A 14,270-nucleotide genomic window follows, 5' to 3' on the forward strand; every position below is an offset into this window, starting at 1 on the left:
ACCAATACTACAGGCTGCCCTCTTCTCGGGCTGCACAGCGCAGCAGCGGACACAGGCCAGTGCTGGCAGGTCCAACCACCTCGAAGACAAGTCGGTTCCCCCACTGCCAGTGGACGGTGTGAAGCGGCTGCATGAATGTTGACCGGGCAACCTTTGGTGTAGAGGCCTGGCCGTGCTGTCGGCTGCTCACCCACACAGAGCCCGGCTTCCGATCCAACGAGCGCACAGGTAACATGGCTACTGAGCTGGAGACCTCTACCCATCTGGACTGACCAGGCGCAGGGCTGGCTCCAGGCACCAGCCTACCAAGCAGGTGCTTGGGGAGGCCACTTCAGAGTGGGGCGGCACGTCCAGCTATTCGGCGTCAATTCGGCAGACGGACCCTTACTCCTGCTCGGAGCGAAGGACCTCCTGCTGAATTGCCGCCGCAGATCGCGATTGCGGCTTTTTTTTTGTTTGGCTGCTTGGGGCGGCCAAAACCGTGGAGTCGGCCCTGACCAGGCGTAAAGACTGCCGCAGGGACTGTGTATATTATACACTGCACCTAGCTTGCCCTTTGGTGGAGCTGTTTGTTACAGATGCTATCAGAAATACAGCCACACGGCTGGTTAGGGAATGGAGATGGATTTCACCAGGGGAGGTGAACTTGTGGGTCCAGATCCTCCACTGATGTAAATCATCCTCGTTCCGCCAAAGTCAGTGGAACCCTTTTACACCAGCTGAGGATTTGGCCCATTGTTCCTAAAGATTGCTTTGGATTGCCTTTGCAGCCCGGGGTGGTTTATGAGCTGCTCCCTTGAGCTGGGCACGGATAGTGCCGTGGGACTGGTCACCTGCACTATGTGGTATGGAACTTAGCAGCGTAATTAACCCTTCAGAAAGGCCACGCTCTGGCGTCTATGTGAAGGGCACTAAAAATGCAGCATCACTAAGTTCTGTGCTTTGCAGGGCTGAGCGGAGTGGCCAGGGGAGTTGGGCAGCTCGTACCCTGCACAAGGCTCTGAAAAGCTTATCTCCCGAGGTTCCCAAACGAAGGGGCCAATGCCCACGGTAGGGCTGGAGCAGGCTCTGTGGCAGCCTGGCCTGGCTCCTCCTGGCTACGCTCCCTGAGTGTGCGGGCCTTCTCCAGAGCCCTTTGCCACCAGGTTCTCTCTGACTCCCAGAATCTCCCCACTCACCAGCCTGTCCAGGATGGCTTGGATGAGCTGACTCTGCTGATCCAGCTGCGCGAGCCGCTCTCTCATTTCATCCATGTTGACCTGTTAAACAAACCACATCGGCGTGACGTGCAGAGGGAACGAGCAGCCAGCGGCGTCCTGCCAGCTCCACACTCCAGCCTGTGCCCTGGCTCTGGAGTGGCCAGGGAATACCTGACTAACTGCACAGTCGAGAGCCTTCATGTCTCGTACCCGGGACTAGCCGAGGCTCACTGATCTCTGTGGTTACACACAGCACACACCACAGCACAAGAGGGCTGAAAAAGGGCTGCACTTAGGGTGACCAGATGTCCCGATTTTATAGGCACAGTCCCGATTTTTGGGTCTTTTTCTTATATAGGCTCCTATTACCCCTCCACCCCCTGTCCCGATTTTTCACATTTGCTGTCTGGTCACCCTAGCTGCACTGGGGCTGAGCCACGCAGGGAGCCCAGTCTTGTGCTCCTCACATTAGCAGCTCAGCTCCTCTGATGGTGAGGCAATGTTCTCTGAGACTCAGTGGCCCCCTCCGGGTAATTCAGGAATGCCCTTGGCCAAGGACGCTGTGTCCTGGCTTCAGTGGTTGGATGGACGGGAGCTGGGGGACAGGGCCTTGGAGGGAAGGGTCCCGCAGGGAACAAAGTAGAGGGTCTTAGGCAGGAAAGGGAACTGCCTACTCTGGTTTTTCTTCAGATCGTATAAATCTTTCGCCTTTTACTAAAGATTTCCGTGGAGAGGAACATTTATGAGTTTCTACCCAATTTTTGAAAGACAATAAGCATGTAAAATAATCCCCAGCAGGGGGCCGCCTCCGGCTACATGTCAGCACCCAACTCTGTCAAGGGGGACCAGGCCTCATGCCTTGGCTCGGCAAGGAAGAGCATGGACCAAAGTGTGAAAGGAGCCCCATGGAGCAGCCCTGGAAGGATGTCGGCAGCACTGCAGCAAGAGTGTACGCATGCCGTGATCTCGGCTGTGCTTGGACTCAGGATTTCATGGCTACTTAATTTTGTCTAGGGGGAGGCTTGTTGTTTCTGTGTCCCCCAATTCAGAGCACCCAGGTCTCACTCCAACCCCCCCCCCCACCCTTTTTCTTTTCTATGGCGAGCAGGAGCACAGGCAGGGAAGCCGGATTCCCTGCAGGCCAGTGCAGTGCTACTGAGTCACCAGGGCGCCCCTTTGCCAAGAGAGCTCTCCAGGGGCAGCACCCCCAGCCACCCCTTTGCCACAGGCAGACGTACGTACTCGTTGGAAGTTATCCTTCAAGACCCCCAGCTCTTCCTGGAAGGTGCTGACAGTGCTTTGCAGGGAGTAGATGTTGGTGAGCAGATCCTGCAGCGTGTTCATGGCCTGAGGAAGCGAAGAGGACAGGGAAATGAAGGAGTCAGCACCAGCTCGAAGCAGACTGGGCAGGACTGGAAACAAGCCAAGAGCGCTCTGCATGGACAGTCAGCCTGGCATGACGCAGGAGCACACACTCTGCCCATACTGGTGCCAGAGGGCCATACCCAACTTGCTGCCGACCGAGTCGACTACAGCCAACCAACCTCTCCTTTAACCCAGAGCGCAGCCATGGAGACTCCAGGGGCCCAGAAAACAATGTTCTCTCTGGAGCCAAGTAGCCTCTCCCGGGATAAAGATGCAGCATTGGATGCTGGGATCTGTAGTTTACATGGATTACACCTCTGTGTTAAAGGGCACCTGGGGCAAACTCCTTGGGAGACTCCCAGGTCACATTGTCCATCCTGCAAAAATTAATGAGTGGTCACAGATTAACTGTGGCAGAATACACCCTCAGGGGCCTCTGGGAATGGTCCGCTTCCTTACCTGCCACCATGAGCTTATTATCTCTCCTAAGGTACAGCTGGAATAGCCATGCCTCCCTGCTGGAAATCTGGCTTCCAGTTTTATCCTGGGGGTACCGGGCTGTGATCAGGCGAGCATCCATGCCATCGCTCAGGTTGATTCAGTTCAGCCTCTATGAGCCCAGTTCCCATTTCCTCTCTAGTCATTCGTTTCCTCCCACTGGCCCTTACCATGGGCAGAGCAGTGTGAAGTGGTCTTTGTGCAAATGAGAATCAGACCCTACATTTTCTGCCAGGACACCTAGGAGAGCAGTGCCATGCCCTAAGAGGTGTTAGCCATCTCTGGCAGTGGTGATATTAACTATATGGAGGAGGCAGCCTGTTGGCTGTTCTCCCCTGGGGAGTCCCTCAGGACTCAGTCCATGCAGGCAGTCTCTCATGTACAGAACACCCAGCAGAAGGCTCTGCCTAAAAACAATCCCCAAATCTAGTTTCCAGAAGGGATTCGCTCTCTTCCATCGCCCTGCTGGAGCCAGAGCGGAGAGGGCTGAGCCTTGCTGAGGCTCTGTGACGTCATTTACACTCGTGCAATGTGGTTCTAAAATGCTACCAAGCGAGACCCCTCCATGTGGTCCCGCCTGCTTGGCATGGCTGTAAATGGCTCTATGGGGGAGAATCCAGCCCTGTACATCACGGGGAGTATGAACTGCTGTAGGTCAGAGGAGAATCAGATCCTGGATACTTTACAACGGAGCTGTGACGGGGGTGCAGAGACCCCACGCGGAGGAGGAAGGGGCCAGAGAGGTCCTGGGGGCAGGGCTCCTCCATCCCTCTGGCCCTGTCAATCACACAGGACAGGGAGGAGAGGAGACCTTTAAAAGGGAGGAAGCTGCAGTCAGTGAGGGGAAGGAGTGGGATTGCCCTAGGAGTGACTCCTGAAGCTGTCGAGGGAACTGCCAGGCAGGAAACCTTCACCCTGCCCCGAGGAGAGTACAGCGGACTCCCTGGTAACACAGATAGGCTGAGCCTGCCTCCCAGACTCAGCCAGAGCCATTGTATGGGTGCTGGTTTGTTGGCCGCACTGTAGATTTGCCACCCCTGGAGTGTGTGTGGGGTTTATGACTTTCCTTGTGATCCCCCAGCTGGAGAGACTTAAGGAGGCCCACAAAGGGCGAAGCCCCCCTGCAAGGAGTGGGGATGTGGGGCCTGGATTGTGACCACCCAATGGATGTTGCTTGGGAAGGGATTAAAGCAAAACTGAAAAAGCTGCTCATATAAGAGCAGCCACATGTAGGATCAGACTGGTATAACTGTGACTGATTCACTGGTAAAACTTCCCATGCAGACAAGCCCTCAGTGACTAGAGGCAGGGATCTGATTCTTCTCTCATGCTGGTGTAAATCAGGAGTAACTCCCCCAGAGTAACCCAGTGTGAAACCAGTGCCCATTAGATCAGAATCAGGCCCAAGCAATCCAAAGGCAAGGCTGAGTCTCTGGCCCCAATCCTCGGCTATGACCAAGGACTGTGCAGCGCAGCTCAATCCAGGGCTGGCTGGACATCGGACTGGTCCCCTGCCTAATTTAGAGCAGCCTGGAGGCTGTGTAAAGTTGTGCAAGCTAGCGACAGCCCCAAGGGATTGACCCAGCAGGAAGCACTCAGCAGAGCGTGGGGCTGCTGCCCTGGTTGCAGGGCAAGGGTGGCATAGAGCCTGGCACTCTCTTCACTTCCAGTTGCAATTCAAGGCTCTGACTCTGACCTGTCAGACCCCATAGCAGACTGGGTGGCTCCTGCATCGTAGATGTAAACATCAGGAGCAGGGGGAACTGAGTGCTCCCCGGGAGTCCAATGCTTTGCTGCCCTGCCAGGCCCAGAGGGCCCAGTGCCAGGCCCACCACAGTGCTCGCACCCAGGGGCAGTTAACTTTGGGGAATGCCCATCTCTCCAAGAGGCAGACGCTGCCCGCTGCATTCCAGCGCTTCCTACACAACGGAGCACATCGGACTTGGGCTCAGCTGGGGTGCCTGGGAAATTGTTCGCTGTTAACAGAGCCCCCACAGCGGGACTCGCAAGCTGAGCTGCTGAGCATGAGCCAATCTTGACGTGTCCAGGCTTGTGCTCCTAGCTAGCACTTGACACAGTGTCTCTCAGGCCCTGACAGGAATGCCCAGGGAGAGGTAGGGTTGCCAACCCTCCAGGATTGTCCTGGAGTCTCCAGGAATTAAAGATTAATCTTTAATTACAGATTATGTCATGTGATGAAACGTCCAGGAATATGTCCAGCCAAAATTGGCAACCCTAGGGAGGGGGCAGGTGTGTGCGCACAAGGAGGTCTGACACTGCTTGGCAATCCTCCCTCCCCACTCCCCCCCAGGATGGGTGTGTAATGCAGGGCAGTCCCATCCTATGGAGAGCTCTGGGAACCAGGGATTGTGATTCCCCACAGCACAATGGGGGGGGGGGGGGAGGCATAATCCCTCCTAGAACTCCCTGCATGCTGGGGACTGCCCCCACCCTATATGAGTGTGCAGCTCCCCTCTGCAGCCAGCCAGCTGTCCTGTGAATTGGGGAATGCCCTTTTGGGGTGGATATGCCCCATGGCACCACCAGGGGACAGGCCTAGGGCTCCCTCACTGGCCCTTGCAACATCCCAGCAAGTTGCAGTTGGAAGGCTGTGCAGGGCCCTTTAAGGCCACATCCAGACTAAAAACAGGCCATGTTTTAAAACACGCCCCCTGCTCAGGTCAATCCTGGGAGGAACCTGGATTGGCCCCGGCCAGCTGTCACAGTGCTGAGACCATTGCCTTATGGTCTTCTTGTTTCCTTGTGCTCCCCTGTCTTCCCTACTTGTTACTTCTTGTCTTGTACTTTGGGGCAGGGACTGTCTTTCTCTTCTGTGTCTGTACAGCGCCTAGCACACTAGGGCCCAAGCCCATCACAAGGGCTCCTAGGTTCTAGGGTAATACAAATAAATAATAATTAAACTCAATTTGCCCTGCCTAGGCTAGGTGCAAAGTTCTGTGCCAGTAGTGATTGCTCAAACAGGCAAGCTAGCACATTTCCAAACAACAGCCAGCCTGCCCCGAGAGACTACGGCTAGAGCTGGCTGTGAATGATGCTTCATGAGAACATTTTAAACAAGGTTTTAATGCTATTGGTGGAAGGGAAAATCATGCTGTTATTTTTTTTAATCTCTCCTGCCCCTCCCCCTTCTTTTTTCCTTCCTTCCAATGGAAAAAAGTAAAAAAAAAAAAAAAAACGAGAGAGAGAGGAGAGAGCGAGAAATGGGATTTTCATCATTTCAACCCAAAACATTTAGAAAAATTTTGATTTTTTTTTTGGTTTTAAATTTTTTCCTTTTGAAATTTCATTGGAAAACAAAGAGCTGTTGATTAAAAATGACATTTTTCTGCAGGTTTCAGAGTAGCAGCCGTGTTAGTCTGTATCTGCAAAAAGAACAGGAGTACTTGTGGCACCTTAGAGTTTTGTCATCTTTAAACCCCCATTTTTTGGTTAAAAAACAAACAAACATTTTTGATCACCTCCTGTCCCAAAGGGGCTGCCAGGGAGGAGCGGGGCCAGACATCACCATGGTAACAACATGACAAACATGGAGCACGCTAGTTACTTCTCAAGTCCACGCCCCATTGGTTCCGCTGGGGTCAGAGGTTACCAGGGTCTGACCTTGCACTGTAACTCCCATTGACTCTGTGGGCACTGCGGGTGTTCAGCATCTTTGAATCAAGCTACAGGTTGGCTGCACTCACGGGTAACAAGGGCAGCTGGCCCAGCGCATGTTAGGAGCCAGATTATAGCAGCAGCAAGAGATCGGACTGTGCCTGGTAGCTTCCAGCAACAGCAGCCCCTGTGCCATAATGCATTTACAGCCTACAAGCAAGCAAGTTCCACCCCAACATACAGCAGCTGATTGCCCCGCACAGTTGGCCGGTCACACAGAGAGCTTTCCTCCCAAATGTCCCCTCTGGCCAGGCAAGGGGAAGCCAGAAATGTATCCCTCTCCTCTAGGTCTGATTCAAACAAATTAAATAAGAAATCTGAGCAATCGCCTGCCCCAAGCCAGCACTGAATCTGTTGCATTAACCCCTCCTAAGAGCTCGCTAACTTTCTTTGCCCTGATGCTGCTTGTCCCCTGCTGCCACACACAGGCAAGCAACAGGAGCAGGCTGGCACACCAACAGAAGGGGGGCAGCGAGCCCAGCTGGCTGGTTGCACATGTGTTGGTGTATCAGCAAGCAAAATTGTCCCAAATAAGGAGCTGACACAACAGCAATCCCCGTGCACCTGTGCCAATCCCTGGGCCCAATCCCTAGGCAGCAGGGCTGGGTAATCTCTTTGTTTACACAGAAACAACTTTCTCATATTCCTAACTTGGGAGGGAGAAGCACTTAACAAAGGGAGGCTAGCTAAGCACTGCAACAGGTCATCTGGGGAGGTCATGGCATCCTTGCCTTGTCACTGAAGGTTTTTAAGAACAGGTTCGACAAACGTGTCAGAGATAGGCTAGGTTTACTTGATCTTGCCTTAGCATGGGGGATAGGTGAGATGACCACTCAAGCTCCCTCCTAGCCCTACATTTCTATGATTCTATGACCTAGTACTGCTATCAAAAATGCTTCCATTTTGTCCTCAAAATGTTTATTTAAAAACATAATAATACCAGATGTTTCTAGACTAGAGTGCCCTAAAGGAGACCGTTACAGTGATATGCAAACTCTAGTATGGTGCACGTGTGAATCACTGCACCTACCACTGAAATGCAGCCACTTCTGGGAAGGAACCCAGCTGCATCGCTACACAACAATCGATGAGAAGATGTGAATGGGAATGCTACATCTGATTGAGCTGACAGGAGATTTAGTGAAACAAAATCTCAAGTCCCAGGAAGTGGGTTTCTAACTGGCTAGAGCTTGACAGACACAGCTGAACATTTGTCAGCCAGCAAGGTCAGTACACCACTAATTCAACACGGACTTACACTGGGATAATAATCTTAAAAGGCAAGATGACTAAATATGGCGATTACATTCTGGCCTCCATAAATTCCCCCAAATGAATCTCATTTCCTGTCCGTCCTAAAGTATTGTGTGATGTTGCTATGTGCTGTTAAGCAGCTGCCGCATTCCACCCCAGAGATGGTTACATTTCAATGGTGGGTAAAGTCCTTGCTCCATGGCCTTCATGTGCCTCACAGGTGCATTGTCAGTTGTAGTCAGTTAGCATTTGTGAAGCACAGCAAGGCCCTCAGGTGAAAGGTGCTATGGAAGTGCAGAGTATTATTAGTGTTGTGACTTGCAGTATGTTTAGCACCATGATGTGTGGTTGCTGGTGGTACTGGCTGTGTGCTCCTTCAGGGGGACAACCTACTGAAGTGATTTGCTGTCTGGCATGTGCCCATACAAGGGACATCTGCCAACTGCCCAGACTGCGATGCTGGCCCTTTGGTACCATATGCAGGGGGAGTGTAGGTCTGCGCTATTTGTTCTCCTACTGCCCCATTGTTTGACTCCTTTCTCTTGCCCCACCTGGCACAGCAGCACCACCTCAGTCATGGGGAGGAAGTGCGTGCTCTGCCAAGGTGGCCTTCCCAGGTGATAGGGCTCGGTGCCCCCCGCTCAGGGCACGTCATACTCATCTGTGTGCTCCTGCTCACGCTGTTTCTAAACCCTCGGAGCTGAGTTAGATTCATGGAAATGCTGCTGCACGCAGAGAAGAAGTGGACTGAAGTGACTCTCTGTCCACGGTGGAGAAAGGAGGCAGGAGAATGACCCTGGAACAGCACATGGGACCCATGTGGGGAAACTTCAGAACAGCCCATTACAGCCAGCCTGTCCCTCCTGCTAGGGGCATGGCAGCCCATGAGCCATTGGACTGGTGGGGAATACAGGGCAATTCTTATGCATTTCCTCTGGGAAAGCACAGATTCATCCCTGGGTGACCCCCACACACCCTTTCCCAAAAGGGAAATGAATGATACTCAAGGGGAACTGCAGAGACAGATCAAGGATTACATCAAGGGCTGTAGGTGGGATGAATGTCCCAACTCACCGGGCTCAGGGGGCACCGGCACCCTCTTCCCCGCTAACCTGGCCCAGAGGCACTGGCACCACCACCGCTGCTAACCTGGCTGCTAATCTGACAAGATCATGTGCAGACAGCCAAGGAAAGCCCCTCTCCATCTGACCAGGAACAGGACAAGGAGATGGTGCTTAGAGAACTCACAACTTTCCCTTGTTTCACGTCCTCAACTACACCCAAACCAGGCAACTGGACTGGACCTAGACTGAACAACTCTGTTCAGGCCAACACTCCTGGAACAACAATGCTGGTTGGGGGTAAACTGCCTGCCCAGACAGTGAGAGAACACCAGCACTTGCTACCTGGATGGAAAGCCAAGAGGACCATGGGAGGATGGGGAATGGAGGATCCTAACTGGGAAGCAACAGCTGAGCTAGTTGTGCTGCTCTCTGTCTGTGCAGAGCTCTGAGTGAAGGGGCTTTCTCTGACTATACTGGGAAGGGGTTAGACTCTTGTGTTTTCAAACTCCCTTCCTGAGCAAGTAAATGAAGAATTTAGCATGTAGTTCTGCTCTGGAGAGGGGCTCGGTGACAATCACATCACGGGGTCTCAATTGCCAGATCACGTGGGCTCTGTTTACAACTACAAAGATTTTTTTTTCTGCCAGTCCTGTGTCCTCCCCGTGGACTCCGAGAGTCACACTGGGCTCCTTCCTTCTGCACATCAGTAGCAACAGTAGTGAGGACTTTGCAGGTAAATTATGTCCTCACAGGCAATTCTGATGATGCTGGAGGAGGTGTGGATTCCAACTCCTCCCAGAGCCGAGCAGGGCGGAGGGGAGGGTAAAGCACTAAGCAGTCATGGCTAGAAGATGATGCTGTTTTTACATAGTCACATATCAGGGTGACAAACTGCACTTTAACAACAAAATAAGCTGCATTCCAAGCAAACTGAAATTCCCTGTGCAATTGCAACGCGTTTTCTAGGTACAATATGGCCTTTTAACATGAATGAGGTCTCCCAGAGTTAAGCCCGTTGATTTAACATCAGAGAACAGAATTAAAAAGGATCAGATTTTAGATAACGCAGAATGTCCCTCCTTGCCTGGAGAGTGATAGATAAGCTCCCAGGGTCAGGGTCTGACTCCATCTACATCTGTGAAGGACAGGACAAACTGATAGTACTTAATAATGAAATAACACAGTAGTGATGGATAAAGAGGAGGTGCCAGAGGAACCATCTTTCTCCTAGTTCTTTTCCAGCTCCGCCATCAGTAATGTCACCTAAAGCACGTAGGGGCTGCCAATTAACTACATGCTCAAGTCTCCTCTTCGGCCTGTCACTCAAGACCAAATGCACTGCTCTTCTGCAGTGGGTGGATCACCACTTCCTGGAAAAGTTAACACCGCACTCTTGCCCTTGAACCCATGTCTTCAGAATGGCTGTGTGTATCTTTAGCTCAGGCCAGGAGATGATGTGTCTCGGGGCCTGATTCCCCATTGCCTTGCACCTTGTGCAGTCATTCCCATCAGTGCAGAGGGGATGTGAGACCATTCTGATTCGGTGGCGTTTTATACCCACCTTGCCCTGCTTTCAATGATAACACAAGGTGCAGGGCAGCAGAGAAGTGGGCCCTCTGATTTCCCTGTCCAGTGCAGAGTCTTACCAGAGGCAAGGTGTGTCGATGGGTAGAGGATCTTGGATCGCAGTAATGACCTATCAATACTGAAATGTGCTGTGGCGAAGGTCTAGGAGGGACCTTTCTCAGGGGTCACAGGCCTGCTAAGGACTTGAGCCTGCTCCCAGTGGAGTCAAAAGCAAAACTGAAATGGACTTCTTGGGACGCAAGAGGGGCCCCCAAGTGAGTTATTGCTAGGGACAGACATAGCGAGAACCTATTCCAGTGGAGCAGGGACTGAAACCCAGTTCTGGGTGTCCCATCTTCTGCCCGGAGTGGATTAACAGCAGTATGAGGGAGTCCTCTCCATGCTATGAAATAGACCACATCAAACCAGTGCTCATCAACTCAGTTTGATCCTTCCTCTATGAACTGGACCAAACTGGGCTGTAACCTGCTCAGATAAACCTGCATTAGTGCTGATCAGATTCCTAGGAGACATTTCCCTATAGAGTCCATGGCCTAATGATTCCCAACTGCACTCTCTGGGCTCCTGTGGACCAGACACCCCTTCTAGCTGGCTTTGGCAGGACACTGCCCTGCGTATGTCAGTGGCAGGAGCTGTAGGCAGTACGATTTACACCCAGTGAGGATCTGGCCCTGACAGACCGCAGGGAAGGGAAACAGGAGCTTTCCCAAAGCAGGGCTGTCTCACCTTAGTCATTCCTTCCTCATTCATTTCCATCTTCTTCTTCAACTGCATCATTTGCCACATTTCCTCAGCGGGCTTGTTGAGGGACTGGCTCCGAGACAGCAGCTCTGCTGTGGTAGGGGGATTATTCAGATGGAGCAGCTGACTTTCGATCCTCGTCAGCCTCTCCTGAAGCTGGTGAAAGAGCGAGCTGGATTTCCTCTCCAGGGAGACCTGCTCCTGGACCTGGCCTTCCGCTGTAAAGCTAGGGGGAGGCTGGAGAAAATCCCTCTCCTCCTGGGAGATTTCCTTCTTGACATTTTGGAGCTGGAGGTGCTCCAACAGGCCGTGCAGCAGGACATGCAGGGCATTGAAGTTGACGTTGCCGAGCTCAGGCGTGCCAATCGCAATGTTCACCAGTTCCGCGAACGTAACGGAGAAGCTCATTTTTCGTTCAGTCTCTAGCCTTGGGAGACCAGCAGCTGTGAGCACTGAGGCGGCCTCGATACAGTGAGGTTAGTTCCCAGGACCAGTCGTCCTAGGGATCCACAATAACACACCCTGATAGGCTCAAAGTTAATAAGTCATGGCCATGGGCATGTGATTGGCTTATGGGAGCATCGGTCTGGTCTGAGCTCTCCTCGGAAAGTTTCTGCTGGTTGCTAGGATACCAAGGAACGTGCTGAGATCTGAAAGGAGATGGACAACTTAAGAAACGTGGCGAGATGGTGATGAATGGGGTGAGTCACTGTGCTGTTTGGCTGTGGACCAGGGCAAATCAGAAGCACGGTGACACCTGGTACAGGAATAAAGGAATGTGCTCTTGGAAGCAGGAGAGCCCGGTTGTTCAGAGCACGAGGTAACTGTGGCCGGTTACCTAGGGATTCTTCTTGAGATTCCGTGCTCGTCTCTCTCACGCCCAGGATTTTACTCAGCTCCTGGGGATAAAATACAAACCGCTGGCAAAGGCAAATCCCCCCACTCTGGTGGGAGAGTTAGACTGTGTAAAACATCCCGGGACATCCTCCATCAGAGAATGAGTGTTCACCCCAGCAGCCTGACCAGATTCCAGTGGGAAGGATTATATGGCACCTGCCTAAGCTGACCCTCATCATGTTGTCTGGAAAAAGATGCCCCTTGCTTTTCTGTCCATGACACGTCAGGGTAATTCCACCTCCCTGGCAGCCAGGAAAGTCTCTGTTCTCCGAGCCTGCCTGGCATCCCGGTCACTTCTATAGAAACAGCTGGCTGGTCCTGGTTTTTGCAGCCCTCATCAGACTCTGGCAACCTGAGGCAGCTTCTGGCCAGCTGAGCCAGCAAAACGCTGAGAATGGGGGTCCCTTGGGCCACGCCTCTCTGGGCTGCCATCTGGCAGGATGATCCCCCCTGACCCAAACAGGGAATTGCCAAGCCCCAGCATTTTTTCCTGGGTTATTATTTTGTAGCATCTATGAGCCCCAGGAATGGCCCAGGGGACCGTTGTGCTAGGTGCTGTACAGACACAGGACAAGAAAGGCAGTCGCTGCCCCAGAGAGCTTAGGCAGTTTGTAAGTCTGCTCCCAGCCCTGATGTATGGCTGCAGGAAGGAGAGAGAGAGATTGTAAGGCTGTCTGGACAAGAGACTGTGTCTACCTCTCTGTTTATACGGCTCCTAACTCAATAGGATCCTGATGCCATCAGATCCCTTAGGTGGCATAATAATAATTGATTGGCAGGCACCCTTTCCCCCTGGATTCTCCTGGATGACAGCCACTACAAGCAACACGTCTGGGCCAGATTCTGCCAGCTGTTAGCCCAGGGTAGATCTCGAGTCACTCAATGGACTTGACTGGAGTTGCCCGGTGTAGAGTAACTCCAATGGAGTCAGTAGAGTTACTCAGATTTAGGCAGGTGTAACTGACAGCAAGGTCTGCCCCATGATCTTTACGTAAAACCCAGGACTTCCTAACTTGTATTTCTAGCCTTGGGCAACACTAACTCCAAAATACAAACCCTAATACAATAAAGACAGCACCAGATTGACCGATAAACTCTGTCTGCTTTGCAAAGCAGCTTTACACAGCGCAACTGGTTGGCTGCGCTGGGGTTATGGATGCCCTGCCTCACCCGGCTCCGACCAGCAAATCTGCTGGCCCACTGTCCATAGCTCTTTGCAAAGCCACAGGGTTTTAAAGAACTCAGTGGGCTGCATTGTTATTTTGGTTTCTGCACAAAACAGTCACATTCCAGTTCTTCCCCTTAGGCTGTGTCAAGATGGCACCATGGTAAAAACGCCTCTGGCCTGGATATATCGCCATTGCTGGAGATTTCCTGACAAAAAGAGTGAAATCGAGAGCTAAGAGATCACATGTGCTTAATCCATGGAGTGTATGTCACAGCAGTCTGGGAATTCAGCATGGAAGAGAGCTAATGCCTATGAGTTGCCACCATACCCTCCCCACCCCCTTCCCACTTGTTTGTCTCTGCCATGTGTTATGTCTGGTCTTTAGACCGTCAGCTCTTTGAGGCAGGGACTCTCATTTGCCACCTGTAGGTACAATGGAGTCCTGATCAGCTGGGCCTATAGGTGTTAAGCTGTCTATAGTGGCCCAAGAAGGTGAGTGCCAACCTCAGGGCAGTCTGTTAGAAACCAAGGCACAAACCCCAAATTGGCTGTGAGTTCTTGTGACGCAGTGCACCTGGCCCTTTGAGGCCCCCTGCTGGAGGCCCTACAGTCCTACCACACCCCGACCCAGGAAGGAGCAGCGCAGGTGGGTCCTCCAGGCCTGCCCAGAAAGGCTGCATAGAAGCAGCCAATCAGAGCACAGCAGGCTCAGATAAAAGGAGCTATAGGGGCTAAGTAGGGCAGTCCCTGGCTGGGACCAGAGGAGCAGGGGCGTGGCGTGGCGTGGCGTGGCGTGGCGTGGCGTGGCGTGGCGTGGCGTGG

At 52.6% G+C, this 14,270-nt stretch overlaps 1 non-coding gene across 1 annotated transcript; it reads left to right on the forward strand.

Moving 5' to 3' along the window:
- The first annotated feature begins 1,869 nt into the window (after positions 1-1,869).
- LOC112105162 lies at positions 1,870-1,982 on the forward strand. The gene has a single exon (XR_002907979.2). It is a non-coding gene; the product is annotated as a U5 spliceosomal RNA (small nuclear RNA).
- The last annotated feature ends 12,288 nt before the right edge of the window (positions 1,983-14,270 follow it).

This window comes from Terrapene carolina, unplaced genomic scaffold (assembly GCF_002925995.2).
Source record: "Terrapene carolina triunguis isolate 2854851 unplaced genomic scaffold, T_m_triunguis-2.0 Scaffold93, whole genome shotgun sequence".
Lineage (NCBI taxonomy): Eukaryota > Metazoa > Chordata > Testudines > Emydidae > Terrapene > Terrapene triunguis.